This window comes from Carettochelys insculpta, chromosome 5 (genome assembly GCF_033958435.1).
Source record: "Carettochelys insculpta isolate YL-2023 chromosome 5, ASM3395843v1, whole genome shotgun sequence".
NCBI lineage: Eukaryota > Metazoa > Chordata > Testudines > Carettochelyidae > Carettochelys > Carettochelys insculpta.
The window spans coordinates 94,059,420-94,080,935 of NC_134141.1; the positions used below are offsets into that span (position 1 = coordinate 94,059,420).

General features: G+C 40.2%; 1 protein-coding gene across 2 annotated transcripts in view; it reads left to right on the forward strand.

The window, feature by feature from the left end:
* Positions 1 to 21,516, forward strand: part of PDE4D (phosphodiesterase 4D) — a 614,535-nt gene that overhangs the window by 300,125 nt on the left and 292,894 nt on the right. The window lies entirely within an intron of this gene.

Here is a 21,516-nt window from a genome sequence, read left to right on the forward strand (position 1 = left end):
TGTGAATCACAAATAATAAACGGTGAGCCTGAACACACATTAATAGTATGACTCCACAATAATACTGAATCAAATTTCAGATGTTTATTCACAAATATATTCATGAATCTATTTTTCATTGTAGAATCACTTGTCACTTTTATATTCCCACGTTGCTGAGACGCACTTGATGGCCCATGGATTGATTTTGAATAGCTGAAAAGACATGCACAACAATAATTTAGGAGAGTGCAGAAACCTCACAGCTCTGCATCTCTGATGTCTAGAATGGAAATTATTTTATGTCTGGCAGCACCCTAGTACAGATTTGCAATTTAACACTTCTGACCCATCCCTCATTACTAGGACAAAGGTTCAAGTCACACAATATGTCTGTTGTAATATAAAATAGATTCTACTAAGCATACTCATAGTCACATGCATGCAGTGGTCTCATGAGATCATTATTGACGAACATTCCAAGGCTCCTTGACAGTTAGCTGACTGCCAGGTAGCTGCGGATAGCCTTGAAGGTCAAAGTATTGTAAACATGTTGCCCTTCAGTGCATCCTTCACACAAAGCTAGGTTCAATAACAAAGTATCTTGGAAACTGTGTTTCTGCCAGAGAGCTCAGACGCATTGTCAAAATTTAATTTGGGCTTAATTATTTTAATAACTTGTTTAGGTAATTCATGAATTAGGTAGAAAGCAAAGTGGGTGAAGAGATTTATTCACTCATGCAGCATGGCTGTGAAATTTTGTGCAACTGCATTTCATGCAAATAATGTCATGAGCTAATTTTACTATGTGGCTATAAATATTGGTGTTGAAATATTTAATGGGGCTACTGTTGGTGCAAAACATCAGCTTGAGACTAGATTTCCCTTACAGGAATCCCTTGCATGGTGGCACCAGATATGATAGGAGCAAGTCCTGGCTTGTACCCTTCAAAAGAAGGATCAAGAGTTTGCTTGGAGTTACAGGCAGTTTAGACAGAGCTGGTGATAAACAGAGAACTCTGTACAGCAGGCGTGTCCAGCCCGCGGGCTGCATGCGGCCCTGGACAGCTAGTAATGCGGCCCCACAAGATCGTAAACTTTTAGCATTATTATGTGATTTATATACATTAACTATATTATATATTTTATATGCGGCCCAAGACAATTCCTCTTCACTCAATGCGGCCCAGGCAAGCCAAAAGTTTGGACACCCATGCAGTACAGTGTGCAGGTGCTGTACAGAGAAGGGTAAGGATGCATAGGTTGCTATTAGCACCACTCTCATATCCAATCTGTTAGTTCAGGTCTGATTCCCAATCCTGAATCCCTTTTCATTTCTGTCACTCCCATTCTGTCACCATTTACCTTCACACCATGTGCTCCTGCCCCTACCCTTTCCCATCAAAGGTTCTTGTCCCCACCTTTCTCCAAGTACCCCTTCTTCACCTCCCCTTACCCTGAATACTGCCTGTTACCTCTCTTCCTTCAATAGTTACTCTGTTTCTCTTTTTGTTGTGCCTGCCTGTTTGAGTAGTCCTGTCCCCGTTCCTCTTCCCCTCACTCCAATTGCTCCTGTTTCCCTCTACCCATCCATCATCCCCTTTCTTCCTCTTATAGGATATAGGATAATGACATTAGGGCTCAGCCACTTCCACCTCTTCTTCAGACACTATGTGGCTTAGAATGGCAGGGAGGTTACAGAGCAGCCAGAGTACTTATAGCAGCCCCTAGCACTTATGTCATGTTGCATGTTCTGCAGGGATGCATGAAGTAAGGCCTGTGTATGTGATTGATGTGCAACATTTTGCAGGCTGGAAGAGCCAGAAGAGTCCTTTGAAAATCTCAAGCCCTATGTCTCCCTCCATGCATCTAATCTGTAAAGAAAATCTGTCACGCCTTTAATGCATGTTTTTCCTACATAGCCGTTGCACTACTGATATGCCTCACCATCCTATGATACCTTGAGTGTGAAAGATGCTATATGAAACAAAATTCAGGGGGGTTTAGAGATTTTTCTGGGAAAAAATATCATTGTGTATCAATGTACTGTAAAACTAGCACTCTGTAAATTTCTCTAATTTTCTAATGAGAAATTTTAGGACTATTATAGGTAAAGATTAGGTTCAGTAGCAAATTTTGTAATAAAGTACATATGGTATGTTATATGTTTCTGAGATTTATTTGTTTTCAGATTTAAGTCTAGTTTCTACCTCAGTTAGAAAATACCCATGATAACATTATAAACTCCACCCAGCCCTCAGGTATAATTTGAAGGCCTTGTTAATAAGTTGCTTAAAAAAGAAACACAAGATTTTAGGGAAGCCTGCATATTTTATTGCTGAGATCTTAACATGACCCGTGTTTTGATAAATCATAAAATATATGGCTTCTGAGCATATATGATGATGATGTATTTTCCTCAGCATATCATTTATTCTTAATAAAAGCTAAGACAAATATTTATTAATAATGGTTATTGAATCTTAAAGACTTAACTAACACATGTCTTGCACAAAAAGTAAATATTAAGAACCAGCACAGAGCAACAGATATTGGGCTCTAGATAAGTAGAGCAACCGCACCCTTATTACACTGCCTTATTAAATACAAAAACTGTGTTTAAATAGCATTAGGATTATGAAAGACATCAACAAAAGCCAGGAAATTCACAGCAGAGGCTTGGGCACATTGTGGTAGTTGCCCACATGCAAAAGAGGCTATTGGAGGATATACCCATTTTTTTTTTAATATATGTCACTTCTAAAATAAAGTGATGGTTCTGGATGGAGAGGAAGTGGACAAGAGTTGATTGCAGTGCCCTGATTCTAGAGTCACTTGAACCAGCTTTTTCATTAGCCTGCTTTATAATATCCTAGGGGCTACTCTAAAGTTTGTCACTTGGGTACAGGCTCCCAAGTGGCTATCTGCTATTGGAAAATTGCAGGAGCACCCATTATCACTTACACTAGGGCCAAGGGGAGCAGCTTGAGTGCCATGGTAAGGATATCCATAATTTTAGTAAGATCATATACAGCTGTAACTTCCCTAACTTTGCACCGAATACCTTGGGTGTGTTTGATGCTACAATAAAAATTCAATTAAGAACAAAGTGTATTGTTTGTGATCAAGTTTAGGTGATCAAGTTTAAATGAGGGGATCTTAATGATTTAATTATGGGAAACTAATTTTTTTAATTGCATTTAGTTCTCATAACAAGTTTACTTCAGATTGATAGCCCTGTAGCAACTGAAATCCTCTTGTTTCTCCAAAGAAGTACACCATATCAAATGTAATACCGATGAGTCACACCCTCTCAGCAGCGGCAGTACAGTCTAGCCTGCACCATCACAGTAGGATACTTAAAACTAGACCTATGCGATAGGAATTTGTCATTCAGCTTCATTATATATAGTTACCAAATGTACTGTCAACTTCTCCCTTTCTCAAACTAACATTTCATCTGGGTGAGAACTACATCATCATCATCATCATCATCATCATGTATGTATCAGCATCACAAACATAGGTGATGCTCAAAAATTGAGAAATTAACAGTGGTGAATGCTAACCTATTCCTGCTTTTCATGTTTTAAAATAGAAGTGTAAGTTGTTATGATGAAGCCCTGGATTCTCTTCCCAAGTATATAATCCCACTCGCCCATGTTTTCTTCTTTTTGTCTGCCCTTGTGCTTTGTAGCTCCTACTAAATCACTTTGCATTCTGGCATTTGTTAATATTAAATTGCCGTGTTTCTGCTTCAGAAGCTGCAATGCAGAACATTTCAGGCTTTTTCTTATTTATTTTATTCTACTCCTTAGCGAAATGGGAAGCTGTTATGCTAAGATGTGTACACACAGTGCTTTCATAATATAGACTAGTCCCCTAGGGACTAGAATAAGAGTACCACTCTCATTCACTAGTGTCCTATGCCATATTAGCTTCATAAGTTTCCGAAAGAGTAGTATATTGGCATACTTGCATTAAGTACGCTAATTTTCAGTCCCACTTGTGTAATGTGGCCCAGCATATTAATTTTCTCTGTGCACAGAGAGCTCCCTCTTCTGACTTCTATTTTATTTCATTGACCATTTTAAAATTGTATATATGAGGTATTTCTCCTAACCTATTTTTTGTTTAAAAATTCTGAATGTATTGGGTCTAGTTGTCATTTAGATTAAGGTTGCTATATATTTCTCTGACTCTAAAACTTGTGTGTGTTTCATTTCTTACTCCTCATATGTCCAGAGCACTGTAAAATAGTCTTCATGTAAATGAGAACCAAGTCCTTTGTTTTTAATGGTAGTTGTAAGCAGTTAATATATCTTGCAATCAGACCATTGCTTTTGATCAGTACACTTTTTCAAACTCCTGGGTGAGGAGGAATCAAGTATTCAGATGCTAATCGTGGTACTCAATACAGTTCTGAAAGCTGCTCAAATACTGCAGTGATGAGGGTACATAATAACTTGAATAGAATAGACCATTGCAATAATGATATCTGTGTTTCCAATCTTTTTTTTTTTTAAATTAGCTACTGCCTTCTGTCACTTAGGGCATCAGTAAAACATATTGCTTTGACACTCAATTATTAGTAGGTAGCAACTACTACTTATGTTGCTTATACAGGAGTTAATGATTAATATTTTATAGGCTGATAGCTTAGTAAAGCACGCCATATAATTGTGTTCTGGGCCCATGTGTGCTCTCTGGAATAGATGTTTTAGGAACAGGTTTAATAAAGTTAAATATTTGTTTATTGTTGATTTTGTTAGTAATGATATAAATTACGTAAGACAAGTGGGACCTGCCTCTTTAAGAATAAGTTGTGGACATGCTAAGTAAGTTGTTGAAGGCTACTGGAGTGCTGCTAAAAAGAGGAGGCTGATTGGTAGCTGTGCACTGAGGTGTCTTTCACCTCAAAGCTCCTTTTAAAAAAAAAGTTTGTATTCCCAGAATAAAGTCCTCTTTGAAAAACTGAATGTTGTGATCAAAAGTGTAACATCAGTGCATAATTGGTGGGTGTCATGTAGCGTTGCCAGACATCCTTGGGGTAGTCCTGTGTCTCAGTCAGAAGTCACACATCCTGCATTTAACCAAAATGTTCCACAAATGTATTGGATTGTGGTATGGCACCTGCAGAAGATAGCCATGTCCTGTGCCAACAGATTCACCTGCTTGCCGTTGCCACCCCACTTGGCCCTCAGCATCATGGTCACCTTATTGCCAGGTGGCTACATGGCTCACCCATCATTCAGCATGGGGAGGGTGGAGGTGCCATTCTCAGACACGGTTGTCGCTGCTGTAGGAGGCTCCTGTCTTGCTCTCTCCACAGGGCACACATGAGATGGCAGGAGTGCACTCAACACCTCCTCCCCAAAAACTGCGGCTGACTCCTTCACTCAGCCAGGAAATACTGCAGCTGCATCCAGGTGATGGCACCATCTCCCCTATCTCTCACTGGCCTGCTACCCCGCCCTCTTAGCAGCTACTCTCAAGCCCACCCTCACAGCCATATTTACATTTCCTGACATGCAGCATGAGTGTTCTCCACGTAAATATGCTGAAAATCTGGTACTCCTGATGTCATGTAATAAGATTGGTAGACCATAAATTCAACAGACTTGCACCTTAATCAATGCTATGTATGTCACTGTGCTGGTGAGTTGTGGAGAGATGGTGCGATCGGTAGCAGGCTTGAGTATCATTGCAGAAATTATTAGAGTGACTCAAAGGAAGTCGCTTTCTTGCATTCTGTGCAATTTGTAACCTCAAGACTTCATACAGAGGGAAATCTGGCAAAACCAAGACAAAAGGGCAGAGATTATTTTCAGTCAAGAAAATAATGAGAAATATCTCCATTCCAAGAGTGGCTGTGTCTACACGTGCCCCAAACTTCGAAATGGCCATGCAAATGGCCATTTCGAAGTTTACTAATGAAGCGCTGAAATGCATATTCAGCGCCTCATTAGCATGCGGGCGGCAGCGGCGCTTCGAAACTGACGAGCCTTGCCGCCGCGCGGCGCGTCCAGACGGGGCTCCTTTTCGAAAGGGCCCTGCCTACTTCGAAGTCCCCATAGGCGGGGCCCTTTCGAAAAGGAGCCCCGTCTGGACGCGCCGCGCGGCGGCAAGGCTCGTCAGTTTCGAAGCGCCGCTGCCGCCCGCATGCTAATGAGGCGCTGAATATGCATTTCAGTGCTTCATTAGTAAACTTCAAAATGGCCATTTGCATGGCCATTTCGAAGTTTGGGGCACGTGTAGACACAGCTAGTGTGTCACAATGCATTGTATAGCAAGAAGCAATTGCACAGGAGGAGTTGCTGCAGGTATTGTTTGTGCCAGAAAGACTGGATATTACAGAACACCTCATCTGTTTCCCAATAGGAAACTCTCATCAGATTGCAGTAACTTCAGGGATGTCATTAAACATATCACCTTAATTGCCACGGAAGCTAGAAAATGGATCCTCCTTGAATAGAAATGAACTTTACACTCACCCAGTGCACTCCTTTTAAAAAAATAAAAAATAAGTACCGCCAGACTTCCCTTGTGTACCCCTAATGGTACACGTACCACCAATTGAGAAACATGGTCCTAAGGTAATTGGAGGTTTTGAAACAAGTGCCATTCAGCCCTTCCAGATTACTGTACCCTTTTCAGGAGTCTGATTTGTTTTGCATACCACCAAGTTACACCTCACTAAAAAAACAACTTACAAAAACATGCAAAAATGTCACAGAAGACTACTACTGAGAACTTGCTGCCTTTCTGCCATCTTATTGTCAAATATTGCACTTACATTTCAGCGTAAGACATATGAAGCAGTAAAAGCAAGTCATTGTACTGACTTTACTAGTGTTTTTATGTAGCCTGTTGTAAAAGTAGGCAAGTATTTAGATGAGGTGATGTATCCCCTGGAAGACCTCAGTGCACCCCAGGTTGAGAAACACTGTGTTAAGCAACCAGTCACTACTGACTGAGCATAGAGACATTTCAAATGTATAGTGAAATAAAGGATCCTTCTGTCAACTTGCAACACCTCACAGAAGAACAAGAACTTTAAAATAAATGCACAAAGAATGTAGCACATTATAAGGCATGACTGAGGAGCAGGGTGTATTGTAACTTTCAATATGGACTACTGTTGACTCTTGTCCAGAAAATGTGTAATGCTATTCCACAACTATTTTGTGATAAAGTGAAGATTGTGTAGAAGATCTTGCCAAAAGACCTTCTTGAATATGAATAACAAAATCATTTAATTTCTCCAGTGGCATGTGACTGAAGAAAATAAGACTCATGATGGTTAAGCTCATCATCACATTGAAAGTGAAGGCAATGTTCACATGCTATGTTCTAGGGATTACATCAATGTGTTCACATTCATTTTTTGATTATTTAATGTCTCTGTGGTGTTCCAGTGCCACATGGAAGTATGCCTAGGGAGATCTGAAAAAGAGGTGTCTATCTAAATGTCTTGTCTACAATAAAAATTTCGGGAATTGGAGGATATTGTAAAAATTCTCAAAAGTCAACAGAAAAGTAGTATTTGGGAGCAGCATTATTTGGAAGGATGGTGTCAGCTGAAGGTTATAAAAATAACCTAAAAGACATAGATGCTGTACAAGCTTTGGAAGCTCCAATAATCAGGGAAATACAAACAATGATTTAATAGCTATCACAAGAGATTTATAAGTTATTTTTGAGGCTGGCAAAACAACTGTAAGATTTTCTTTCCAACTCCAACCAACCCATTTACAAAAAGAAAGAGACCCTGCCCCAAAAATCAGTCAACCAGAAGTATGTATAGAACTTCATCAAAGAACGTAAGAACAATTGATTCATGCTCTATGCAATTTTCCTATTGTGGTGTACTCAGATTCCCAGGAATATGGCAAATTTCCTTTGCATGTTGTTGTCTCTAATGAAGGCCTGGGATCAGTTTTATACTAGAATCAAGAAGGAAACCTCAGGCAATTGCCTGTGAATCCAAAATGCTGTAGTAAAGAACTGTCATGTACATTCTGGAAAACCAATATATCTAGCTCCAAAGTGGTCTATAATAAAAGGTTCAGCTATTTTTGCACGTTCATGTACAGTCTAGTCTAAATTGATAATTACCACTAATGCTTGTGATGATTTCAGCTATACTAAATGTTTCTAGTCATAACTGGATTTTAGGGTATTATTGTAAAACGCCACCCTGAAAAAGTGAATGATGGTACCAGCTATTTGCCCAGCAAATCTCAAAGAATGTAAAGGTACATGAGAAAATGCACCCAATAGTTTTATCCAGAGATCATTTCAGCAAATGTCCCAGTAGTTAAAGTTCAATCTGAGGGTTACTTTGAACGGGTTTTTTGTCAATTATAGCAAAGCTGTCTACCCTGCAAGCAAATTAATTCAATCTGTTGAACCCAGTAGTGGACAGATATGGCCTGATGAGTTAAAAACATCTTAAGCAAGTGATTCTGTGATTGTAAGACTACAAAGCTAATGAAAAGCTACATCAGACTGAGACTGAAGGACTGAAAAGAGGGAATCCTATGTTGTTCGACATTTTCTATAAAAGTGGAACCAACTTCATATTAACTTCAATTCCATTTTCAAATGCAAGACAACAGCTGGGGGCTACACTTGCCCCCAACTTCGAAGGGGTCATGTTAATCAGGACGATGAGAGATTAACAATGAAGTTCTCCAGTGAATACACAGCACTTCATTAGGCTAATTGTACCCTGCGGCAACTTCGAAGTGTCAAAGTTCGAAGTACCAGCATGCATGTAGCCAAGGGCACTTGAAACTGCCCACGCTACTTCAAAATGCCTTTACTCCTCAAAATTTTGGGCATGCCGGCACTTCAAAGTTTGACACTTTGAAGTTGCCATGGGGTGCTTCATTAGTAATCTCCCATCGCCCTGATCAACATGCCCCCTTTGAAGTTGGGGGCAAGTGTAGACAAGCCCACCCTTTCAGACCCAGCTTGTACAACAAATGCAATATGGAGAGCTAATGTCTACATAGCAGCATTAAGACATGCCTCTCTTGGGACCAGAATGAGTAATACAAGATCCATAAGGATATATAAACATCATATCATAAAAGGCTGGCTATCTAAGTTGATTAATGGTCATGGGTTCCAGCCCAGGTTGGCCAGTTGATGGTTTTTGTCAAACCAATCTGATAGCTTTCTTTGGTAGGATAACAAGTCCTGTGGATAAGGGAGAAGTGGTGGATGTGGTATACCTAGACTTTAGTAAGGTATTTTATACAATCTCGCATGGTCTTCTTATCAATAAAGTAGGCAAATACAACTTAGATGGGTGCATAAATGGCTGGTTAACTATTCTGAGAGTGTAATAATTAATGGTTCACAATCATGATGGAATGGCATAGAACAGGGGTTCTGCAGGGGTCTGTTTTGGGACTGGTTCTGTTCAATATCTTCATCAACAATTTAAATATTGAAATAGGAAATATGCCTATTAAGCTTGCAGATGATACCACGCTGGGAGGGGTTGCAATTGCATTGGAGATTAGGGTCAGAATTCAAAACAACCTGGACAAACTGGAGAAATGGTCTGAAGTTAATAGGATGCATTTTAATAAGGACAGATGCAAAGTATTCCACTTAGGAAGGAATAATCAGCTTCATACATACAGAATGGGAAGTGACTCTCTAGGAAGAAGTACTGCAGAAAGGGATCTAGGGGTCATAGTGGATCACAAGCTGCATATGAGTCAACAGTGTGATAATGCTGCAAAAAAAGCAAACATGATTCTGGGGTGCATTAACGAGAGTGTTGTGAGCAAGACATGAGCAGTCATTATTCTTCTCTACTCTGTGCTGATTTAGGCCTCAATTGGATTATTGTGTCCAGTTCTGGGCAACACATTTCAAGAAATGTGTGGAGAACTTGGAGAAGGTCCAGAGAAGAACAAGAATGATTAAAGGTCTAGAGAACATGAGCTATGAGGGAAGACTGAAAAAATTGGCTTGTTTAGCTTAGAAAATAGAAGACTGAAAGAGGACATCATAGCGGTTTTTAAGTACTTAAAAGAGCGTTACAAGGAGTAGGGAGAAAAATTGTTCTCCTTGACTGCTAAGGATAGGACAAGGAGCAATGGGCTTAAACTGCAGCAAAGTTTTAGGTTGGACATCAGGACAAACTTCCTATCTGTCAAGCTGGTTAAACATGTAATTAATTGCCTTGGGAGTCTATAGAATCTCCGTCAGTGGAGGTATTTAAGAGCAAATTAAGTAGTCACCTATCAGGGATGATATAGCGACTCTAGGTGGTGCTTGGTCGTACCGTGAGGGCAGGGGACTGGACTCATTGACCTTTCAAAGTCCCTTCCAGTTCTAGTGTTCTGTGATTCTAAGAGTTTGTAACATGTGAAGGAAAAAAGGCTAAATAGTACCTATGCAAAAGGTTCTTTCTAAAGCACCATTTGAAATTATTTATACTGATTTCTCCTTTTGCATGAAAGCTCATGAAAGCTCTTCTTGTTTTCATATGGGAGATTCTCAAAGCTATCTGATTTGCCCAATTCATTTCAGAATGATATTTTGTGCCATCGCATGGTGGAAAGAATAATATGACATCAATGTGAGCTTCAGTGTCATGATTAGATAGTGTTATATGCAAACAGCAAGGTTAAAAGCCATGCCAGGGGAAAATTAATTCCAAAGTAAAGGAAGTGTCTTCACAGAAAAGACTAGAGGAATTATAGAATGCTCTGGAGGGCTCTGAAAAGGATTGGGCTTTGGAATTGTACCAGTTTCAACTGTGAAGGCAACTGATCATCTTATTGCTGTAACACGAAGGCCATGTCTACGTGGAGCTGTACTCGCGGTGGCTCCATGCTAATGAGCAGTTTTGCAATTGGCTGCTCATTAGCATAATCACATGGCTAATTAGCATAGCTGCATCAGATTTCGCTCTCAGCAGAGGGGGGCTGCTGGCTGTGAGGACATGCCTCTGCTGGCTAAACCACCCTCTGCTGCCAGTCCCTTATCACCAAGAGCTGGCTGAGTACTGGCTCCTCTTTTTTCACAAAAAAAAGGCACTGGGAAAAACTTAAATAGACTCAGAATACGATAACCAAAAGAGATACTCACATACAACTCCACTGAATGATGGAAATGGCTGGTCACCAAACTAGGATGTGTTTCAGGGGAAAGATATAAATATATTTAATATAGTAGTTGTTCAACAGAGAGACATGTATTTTAATCCTGGGGACTGTGTGCTCCTTAGTATCAGAGGGGCAGTCAGTAGAACAAATCTGCGATAGGAGGGAGTTTACTGTACTTGGATCACATTATACTGAACCAATACTGATGTACAACACATATTCAATAGTTTAGAACTATGAGTACTACATGGGTACAAATGTACATTAAATTCTTTCATATCTGGCATTCTATAATTTGGAACTCTCAAATAACCAGCATTTTAACCATAAGTAAATTTTAGTTACGTTTTCCATAAGTACAGTATAGTGAAAGTGAATACAAATAAATACAGCAAATACAGTATAAGTTTACAGTGTACAATACTACTATTGGTAAATAAAGTGGACTGCATACATTTTTGTTTGTTTCTTAGTATGTAATCTTGCTTTTCTTTAGTGTTATGCATTGCTAGATACCTCTCTATTATCCAGAATATTTGAATATCCGGCAACATCACAGTCCCAGGGCTGCCAGATATCAAAGAGTTTATAGTACCAATTATTATGTACATGTGTGGATTCAGGTACTTATCAAAGAATGTATAATGTATGGCAGATTGGAATACGATTTTATTCAGACAAGTGGAATGACATGCTACCTGCAGAAATGTACATAGGTGTTTTACTAACTACAATGAAAGCTGCTCATTTGCATTCAAATGAATGGCATGGCTCAAGAATTGTATGTCACAAACAGCGCCTAAAGTAAACAACAACAACAATCTATTTCTATGCATTTGAGCATATCACCGATCAGTTGAATGAGCTGAATCAGTTATTTTGTTTTAAAGTTTTCTATAGTATTACTGTAAAGTCATTTTTGTCTTATTGAAGAATAAAAGTTGCATGTGGCTTTTGCCGTAATAGTCTGATTGTAAAGTATGTTCCCAAATGGTTTGCTTTATATTACTGAAAAACAGATTAAACATTCTGTATTTTAAAAAAAAACAAACATAGCAAATAATTTTAATCTTTTTCTTTTTTTTTTTGCAGGTAAGTTCAAAACCTGTTTATCCCATTTTAAGAGAGGACCGGTAGAAGTAATGCACTTCCTTTAAATTGTTTCTGAATCCTATGTTTTTGTAAATTAGATTACTTTTAATCAGGTTTTAAAAATTATTAATACATCATCAATATATTTTGACATTTTATATATATATTGTCTCAGACAGGTATATGTTGTGACTGTATAATATAAGACTGGGTAAATTTTGAGGCTGTTATATTGTATAGTCACGCAAGTGTATATTCTGTGATATTAGTCACTGTGCACAAATTCATTATTTTCTATAGTATTATAAAGAATAAATTTGTTACAAGATAAAAACCAATAGTACTGATTCCGCTGAAGCATGGTAATGATTTATGTGAAAATGTTTGATTTTTTTTTCTTGAAATTTGGTCAATAAGAAGCATGAGCAATTGTATAGTATTCTACCCTGTCTGAGAAAGGGGAAAGTCACTCGTGTGTTTTATATGTAGTCTATCCTGATGAATGTGTAGTTCCAGTAAATCTGAGTTTGGTATAATCTGGGAGGAAATAGCTGAAACAAGAAGTTCTGCACTTCAGATATTGGTAGTGCTGAATAGCTGACGTATCTCCCGGTATTCTGCTGCTCACAGGAAAAAATACAAAAATCTCTTAATTATATTTAGAAAGGACTGTGGGAGCTTATATTAAGTGACTGTTTGGAATGATGCTTGGAAGAGTCTCTGAATGATTAAAGTAGTTATTTTGTAGTCTTTTCAGAAAGGTTGCTGAGATCTAAGGTTATGGTGACTGAGAGCAGAATCTGTCTTTGAAATGGCATTTTATAGGAACGGAAGAAAATGCTTGCATATCTTGGTGGATTGTTCTTGTAAATATCCCAAAACCAAATTAGTAAAGCTCGATATTCTGAAAGACATTCTGATAGATTGGTAAATACCAATGATTCCATTTACCAAAAGCCCTGGCAAGTGAACGCTGCAATATTTTAAGATGTCAGATGCAGTGAGAGACACTTTCCCAATTCAAAGCCTAATGTTACAGGAGTGGGGAGGAAAAGCAGAGACAGCAAAATCTCCCTCTACCCCCTTCTCAGGCCCAGTAGGTGAGGAAATCTCATGATACATGTTAAAAATAAAGCAAGAAATTAGGAATTCAGTTAACTATTTTACCTTTTAGAAGTAGCCACTCAGTGTGCATTTGCGTACTAAACTGTCTTCTTGGTTTTGAACACTAGAGGGCACAAAAACTTATTTTCCAGAGATGAATCCCTTTGCAAATGAATTAATATATCTCTGACAATCAGACTGATTTAAGGAATAATATGACCCCAAGTGTGCATAATTAGGCTGTAATTCAATCACATGATTCTAGTGACCTCATAAGCCACCAGAAGGTGAAGTGGTTCATCAGCTTCCCTGGATAGAATTATACTTTATGTGTACAGTTTCAATTGTGGTGAGCATCACCGTACTTAGTCAAAAATATTACTATGTATTGCACCAACATTTTTTTTATTCTAGTCAGAAAACCTTCGTAACCATCAATATTCTTGTAGACTTGCCACTGAAGATCTTCTGTCACTCCTTTGTCTGTAACTCTTTGAGCAGTCTGCACTGGAAGGAATGTGTTCCTCGGTGTCAGTGATTCACTGGAATTTTATTTATTTTTTGTTGCCATGAAGAAGTACTTTAAGCATTTTATAATAGAATAGAACCTTCTGGTATAAAATCTATGGCTGCGTCTACACGTGCACGCTACTTCGAAGTAGCGGCAGTAACTTCGAAATAGCGCCCGTCACGTCTACACGTGTTGGGCGCTATTTCGAAGTTGAAATCGACGTTAGGCGGCGAGACGTCGAAGTCGCTAACCCCATGAGCGGATGGGAATAGCGCCCTACTTCGACGTTCAACATCGAAGTAGGGACGTGTAGACGATCCGCGTCCCGCAACATCGAAATAGCGGGGTCCTCCATGGCGGCCATCAGCTGGGGGGTTTCGAGATACTCTCTCTCCAGCCCTTGCGGGGCTCTGTGGTCACCGTGGGCAGCAGCCCTTAGCCCAGGGCTTCTGGCTGCTGCTGCTGCAGCTGGGGGTCCGTGCTGCATATACAGGGTCTGCAACTAGTTGTTGGCTCTGTGTATCTTGCACTGTTTAATGAAAGTGTGTCTGGGAGGGGCCCTTTAAGGGAGCGGCTTGCTGTTGAGTCCGCCCCGTGACCCTGTCTGCAGCTGTGCCTGGCTCCCTTATTTCGATGTGTGCTACTTTGCCGTGTAGACGTTCCCTCGTTGTGCCTATTTCGATGTTGGGCTGAGCAACGTCGAAGTTGAACATCGACGTTGCCAGCCCTGGAGGACGTGTAGACGTTATTCATCGAAATAGACTATTTCGATGTCGCAACATCGAAATAAGCTATTTCGAAGTTGGGTGCACGTGTAGACGTAGCCTATATGGGCAATTCTGTCCTCAAATCTTGTAAAAGTAAAGTCTGATGTCAGAACTGGACTATAATAAAACCCCAAAGTCTGCAGATTATAATAAAATTATTATCTTCTATGCATTATAAAATTAATTCTCCTTTTGGTGGTTAACTAATAAGTGTTTTGACTTAAAATACAACCTAATTGGCAGAAATCGTTACAACAAAATATAATATTTTGTTCCTGGTTGCAGTGTGATTTTCATTCTATGTTTCAAACTGGTCCCCTTCTCATTGCAACATTTCAGTTTATATTTATATGTTCATGACACATAGTGTAATGAGTTAACACAAGAGAATGATCTTGGGAAGCTAGTGTTCCAGTCCCATCACAGGTATTGGTGCTCCTTTGGTTCTGGCAAGTCAGTAAACTTCTCTGTCTCCATTTTGAATGGGGAAATGCTTTCTGACTTCCCATTAGTTCTCTAGTTATTAATTTGGTAATGTTGTTATACCACTTTGAAGTTAAAAGCCTAAGTAATAGTATAGAAATTTGGAGGATTTGTAACATGAACTATGTAGTATCACAAATAATGGATTTTCTCTTTGCTGACAGTTTTGCACCACAAAAGTGTGTGCGCACATTCCAGGCCATTGAGACACTCAGTGCTCTCCTCTTCTTTTCTTGCAGATGACATTATATTCTGTAGCATTTTAATCCCCTGTTTACTTACTGTTTAAACTCAGGGTCTGTATGATCTGATGGACATTCAAACTCATCATGAAAGTCATGGAGGCAGGGCTATTGCTGCCCTTCTATCACCTATGTCTCCTCTTACGAATAAGATCCTGCCTGACTTTTCCCTGCACATATATTCTCTTTTTTCTGTAGTGAGTAAGAATTTACCTAACTATTCGATAAACTATCTTCTGAAGTGTGATTCAGTTGCTTGGAAGTTCCATTCACCATCAAAAGATCTGTCAGTTGCTTTTCAGTTGGCCTCAGACAAATGGGACTGAGGTCTTCTGGTTCTGAAAATACGAAAAACCCCTACTCCAGAAGAAGCTAACTAAAATCACACTGGATTACAGATATTGCCAGAGGAGAGAGTGACGGACTAGAGAGGTTCAACCTGCAGTATTTAATTGTGCCTTGATTTTAACTGTCTGTGAGATTTGGCAAAACAGTACTTCAGATGCTATAGGTCTGGCCTTCACATGTGATTTTTGAACATCAGCATGGACTTAACTCCTATTGGAATCAGTGGGAGCAGAAATGGGCTGATCATGAGCACATCTGAACATCCCACCTCTTTAATGGTAGACCATATTAGACGTAATGATTCTGCTTGGTGGGTCTGTGACAGTTCCCTTGGCATTGAGAGATATTAACATTTGTGTTTGAAATCTCCCCCCTAAAAACTGAAAGCATCCCAGGCCTATCTTGCTGTCCTGTACTCTCTACTTCTTCAATAAATTCCTTTCCAGTGACCGAGCTTCAGACATGAGTCACTGGTGCCTGGACATCATTTGCTCAAGTTCTTGAGTTTCATGTGAACTAAAATTAGGCTACCTCTGCGGTTCTTCATATGTAATTTGTCCTTGAAGTGTATCACCATCTACTGAGACAATAGGCATGAACAGCTTTGACTCAATCAATAGGATTTTTTAAGAATACAGACAATAATAATACACACTGACATAGTAGACCTTTGTCTTGCCACACAGAAGTTCTTACCTGTATATTAACTAGTCTCTCTAACATAGCACAAACATTTTCACTCAGATTTTAAAGAGTATTCTCATTTTTAACCTTTTATAGTAAAGAGCAGCAATAGCATGTATACATGTATGGTTGGCAGTATGTTCCCTGCAGTGCATCAGCTGGCAGCATGAGTTTGAGTTGTTTGCACTTTTCAGGGTCTAGAGTTCCTCATTAGAGACAAGATAATCTGTGGTACTTCTTGAAGTAGCTGCCCTGGGAAGGTGATCTCACATTTTGCAGATGCTTAGACATGCACAGTGCAGCAGAAGCCTTGAAAAATTATGAAACCCAGAGCAAACACAACAACCCCTGAAGTGCATTGACTAAGTTGATATCACAGAAGACGAAGTGCCCAGGTTTCTGTGTCCTAACTGAGGTGCCTTTATTATGGGATGCACCATGAGTGGGTAAACCAGAAACGTTCCATACTTGGATAATATTGCAAGGAATGTGGCAAGATGAATCACTGTAGCAGTGGGTACAAAAGCAGAGGGAGGTCCCAGAAAGATCTAATCAAAGATTTACATGAGGGGGATGGTACATCAGTCAGTTCCAGAGCATATCAGGTTCAGGCTGTCAGGACTGGACTACCACAAAGGCTAATACCATCTCCCTTGTGTGCAGTTATATAAACAGGGAAAAGCTTGGTGTGCTTTTAGGTAGATAGGGTGCTTTTGGCAGAGTGATTACTCGCAGTGAATCTGACACAAATACACCCATTAAAAAGTATAGGCACAATCTAATCATATACAATGAAACAATAATGCAGCTTGTTGGAAAACATGACCTCATAGTAACTAATCCAAAAACTAATAGATGGTACCATTTGAAAGGCGTGGTGGCAGATGGTAAGCACAACAGATGCCTCTTGGGGAATACAGCCAGGCATGCAATGGAGCTGATCACAGTGCAGTGTCTGAATTTATAGCTGCAATGCAAGAATCAGAAGGGCAAGGGATGGCCTATGAACAGTGGAGACGATTTTAAAAATGTAGGAGGTGTTTTCAAAGGTAACGTGCTTCACAGGACTGAAGTGAATAGAAGTAGATCCCACAGTGGAACTCGTGTGCTTACAATGAAGGAAATTTCCAGTGGCACTAAGTAGTCCAGTAAACAGTGAGCTTTCAGGTCTGCAGAGCTGGGGTATCATAGCATCTTTAGGAATCAGTACAACCTGGGAAAATAGTATGATGGTGGTAAAGAAGCCATCAGGCAGTTCATAGAATCATAGAACACTAGGACTGGAAGGGACCTCGAGAGGCCATCGAGTTCAACCCCCTGCCCCAATGGCAGGATCAAGTACTAGCTAAACCATCCCTGATAGACATCTATCTAACCTGTTCTTAAATATCTCCAGCGATGGAGATTCCGCAACCTCCCTTGGCAATTTATTCCACTGTTTGACCGCCCTGACAGTTAGGAACTTTTTCCTAATGTCCAACCTAAACCTCCCTTGCTGCAGTTTAAGCCCGTTGCCTCTTGTTCTATCCTCAGAGGCCAAGAAGAACAAGTTTTCTCCTTCCTCCTTATGACCCCCTTTTAGATACCTGAAAACTGCTATCATGTCTCCCCTCAGTGTTCTCTTTTCCAAACTAAACAAGTCCAATTCTTTCAATCTTTTTTCATAGGTCACATTCTCTAGACCTTTAATCATTCTTGTTGCTCTTTTCTGGACCCTCTCTAGTTTCTCCACGGCTGTGTCTACACTAGCCAAAAACTTCGAAATGACCATTCAAATGGCCATTTCGAAGTTTACTAATGAAGCACTGAAATACATATTGAGTGCCTCATTAGCATGCGGGCAGCCACAGCACTTCGAAATTGACGCGTCTCACTGCTGCGCGGCTCATCCAGATGGAGCTCCTTTTCAAAAGGACCCCGCCTACTTCGAAGTCCCCTTATTCCTATGAGCAGATGGGAATAAGGGGACTTCAAAGTAGGTGGGGTCCTTTCAAAAAGGAGCCCCGTCTGGATGAGCTGCATGGCAGCGAGCCGCGTCAATTTCGAAGTGCCGTGGCTGCCCGCATGCTAATGAGGCGCTGAATATGTATTTCAGCGCTTCATTAGTAAACTTGTGAATGTCCATTTCAAAGTTTTTGGCTAGTGTAGACATAGCCCACATCTTTTTTGAACTGCGGTGCCCAGAAATGGACACAATACTCCAGCTGAGGCCTAACCAGCGCACAGTAGAGAGGAAGAATGACTTCTCAGGTCTTGTTCACAACGCACCTGTTAATGGATCCCAGAATCATGTTTGCTTTTTTTGGAAGAGCATCACACTGTTGACTCATATTTAGCTTGTGGTCCACTGTGATCCCTAGATCCCTTTCTGCTGTAGTCATTACTAGACAGTCTCTCCCCATTCTGTATGTGTGAAACTGATTGCTCCTTCCCAAGTGGAGCACTTTGCATTTGTCCTTATTAAATTTCATCCTGTTTACCTCAGACCATTTCTCCAATTTATCCAGATCATTTTGGATTATGACCCTATCCTCCAAAGCAGTTGCAACCCCTCCCAACTTAGTATCATCTTCAAACTTAATAAGCATACTTTCTATGCCAATATCTAAATCATTGATGAAGACATTGAACAGAACCGGTCCAAACACAGACCCCTGTGGAACCCCACTTGTTGTACTTTTCCAGCAGGATTGAGAACCATTAAGAACTACTCTCTGGGTACAGTTATCCAGCCAGTTGTGCACCCACCTTATAGTAGCCCCATCTAAATTGTATTTGCCTAGTTTTTTTATAAGAATATCATGAGAGACCGTATCAAATGCTTTACTAAAGTCTAGGTATACCACATCTACCTGTTCTCCGCTATCCACAAGCCTCGTTATCTTATCAAAGAAAGCTATCAGATTAGTTTGACAAGATTTATTCTTTACAAACCCATACTGGCTGTTTCCTATTACCTTACCACCTTCCAAGTGCTTGCAGATGATTTCTTTAATTACCTGCTCCATTATCTTTCCTGGCACTGAAGTTAAGCTGACTGGCCTGTAGTTTCCTGGGTTATTCTTATTCCCGTTTTTATAGATGGGCACTATATTTGCCCTTTTCCAGTCTTCTGGAATCTCTCCTGTCTCCCATGATATTCCAAAGATGATAGATAAAGGCTCAGATACCTCCTCTATCAGCTCCTTGAGTATTCTAGGGTGCATTTCATCAGGCCCTGGTGACTTGCAGACATCTAATTTTCCTAAGCGATTTTTAACTTGTTCTTTTTTTATTTCAACTTCTAACCCTACCCCTTTCCCACTAGCATTCACTATGTTGAGCATTCCTTCATCAGACGTCTCAGTGAAGACCAAAACAAAGAAGTCATTAAGCATCTCTGCCGTTTCCAAGTTCCCTGTTACTGTTTCTCCCTCCTCACTGAACAATGGACCTACCCTGTCCCTGGTCTTCCTCTTGTTTCTAATATATTTATAAACAGCTTTCTTGTTTCCCTTTATGCCTGTAGATAGTTTGAGCTCATTTTGTGCCTTAGCCTTTCTAATCTTGCTCCTGCATTCTTGTGTTGTTTGCCTATATTCATCCTTCGTAATTTTTCCTTGTTTCCATTTTTTATACAATTCCTTTTTTATTTTGAGATCATGCACAATCTCCTGGTTAAGCCAAGGAGGTCTTTTTCCATATTTTCTATCTTCCCTACACAGCGGGATAGCTTGCTTTTGGGCCCTTAATAATGTCCCTTTGAAAAACTGCCAACTCTCCTCAGCTGTTTTTCCCCTCAGTTTTGCTTCCTATGGGACCTTACCTACCAGCTCTCTGAGTTTACCAAAATCTGCCCTCCTGAAATCCATTATCTCTATTTTGCTGTTTTCTGTTCTACCGTTCCTTAGGATTGTGAACTCTATGATTTCATGACCACTTTCACCCAAGCTGCCTACCACCTTCAAGTTCTCTACCAATTCCTCCCTATTTGTTAAAATTAAATCTAAAACGGTTTCCCCCCGGTAGCTTTCTCAACCTTTTGGAATAAAAAATTGTCTCCAGTATAATCCAAGAACTTACTGGATAGTCTGTGCCCCGCTGTATTAGTTTCCCAACATATATCTGAATAGTTGAAGTCCCCCATCACCACCAAATCTGGGGCCCTGCTTGACTTCGTTAGTTGTTTAAAAAAAGCCTCATCCACCTCTTCCACCTGGCTAGTCAGCCTGTAGTAGACGCCTAGCAGGACATCACCCTCGTTTTTTACCCCTCTTAGTCTAACCCAGAGACTCTCAACACGTCCATCTCCACCTCAGTCCAAGTGTGTACATTTTAAATATATAAGGTCACACCTCCCCCTTTTCTTCCCTGTCTATCCTTCCTAAGCAGGCTGGACCCTTCAATACCAACATTCCAATCATGTGTATTATCCCACCAAGTTTCTGTGATGCCAATGATGTCATAGTTATATTTATTTATTAGCACTTCCAGTTCTTCCTGCTTATTACCCCTACTTCTTGCATTTGTATACAGGCATCTAAGATATTGATTTGATCTTGCCTCCCTGTTTTGCCCTGACCCTCTTTTTACTCTGACATTGTTGCCCATGCTGCCTCCCATTTCTGACCCATCACCCAGGTTTCCATGTTCTCCACTTACCTGTGGGCTTTGCTCCCCTGCCCACATCGGCAAGCCCCAAAGGATGCCACCATCCACTGTCCACAATTGATGATATCTTGCCAGAACTTTCCAAAGCCAAAATCTTTATGAGCTCTGATGTGGGAAATGGGAGTTGGCGCATAAGCCTGGATAAAGAATCCAGGATGCCAATAATGGTTGCAACTCCAATTGATTGCTACACATGTCTGAACGTGTCAATTGGCATAAGCCCAGCACCAGAGGTGTTCTGGAGAAAAATCACTTAAATGCTGGAAGGGCTGCCTGGGGTAAAAAACAATTGCAGGTGATAACCTCATTGTAGGTAAAAGGAGCAATGCTATAGAAATGGAATTTCCATGACAGAAAATGACAAGCTGTCCTACAGTGATGTAGTGACAGGAGCATAAAACTGAACCCAGAAAACATGTAACTCAAACAGCACAAGGTGGTTTATGTTAGACATCTATTCACAGCCGAAGGAATGACAACGTATCCCAACAAGATCAAGACAGTTGGCAACATGCCATCTC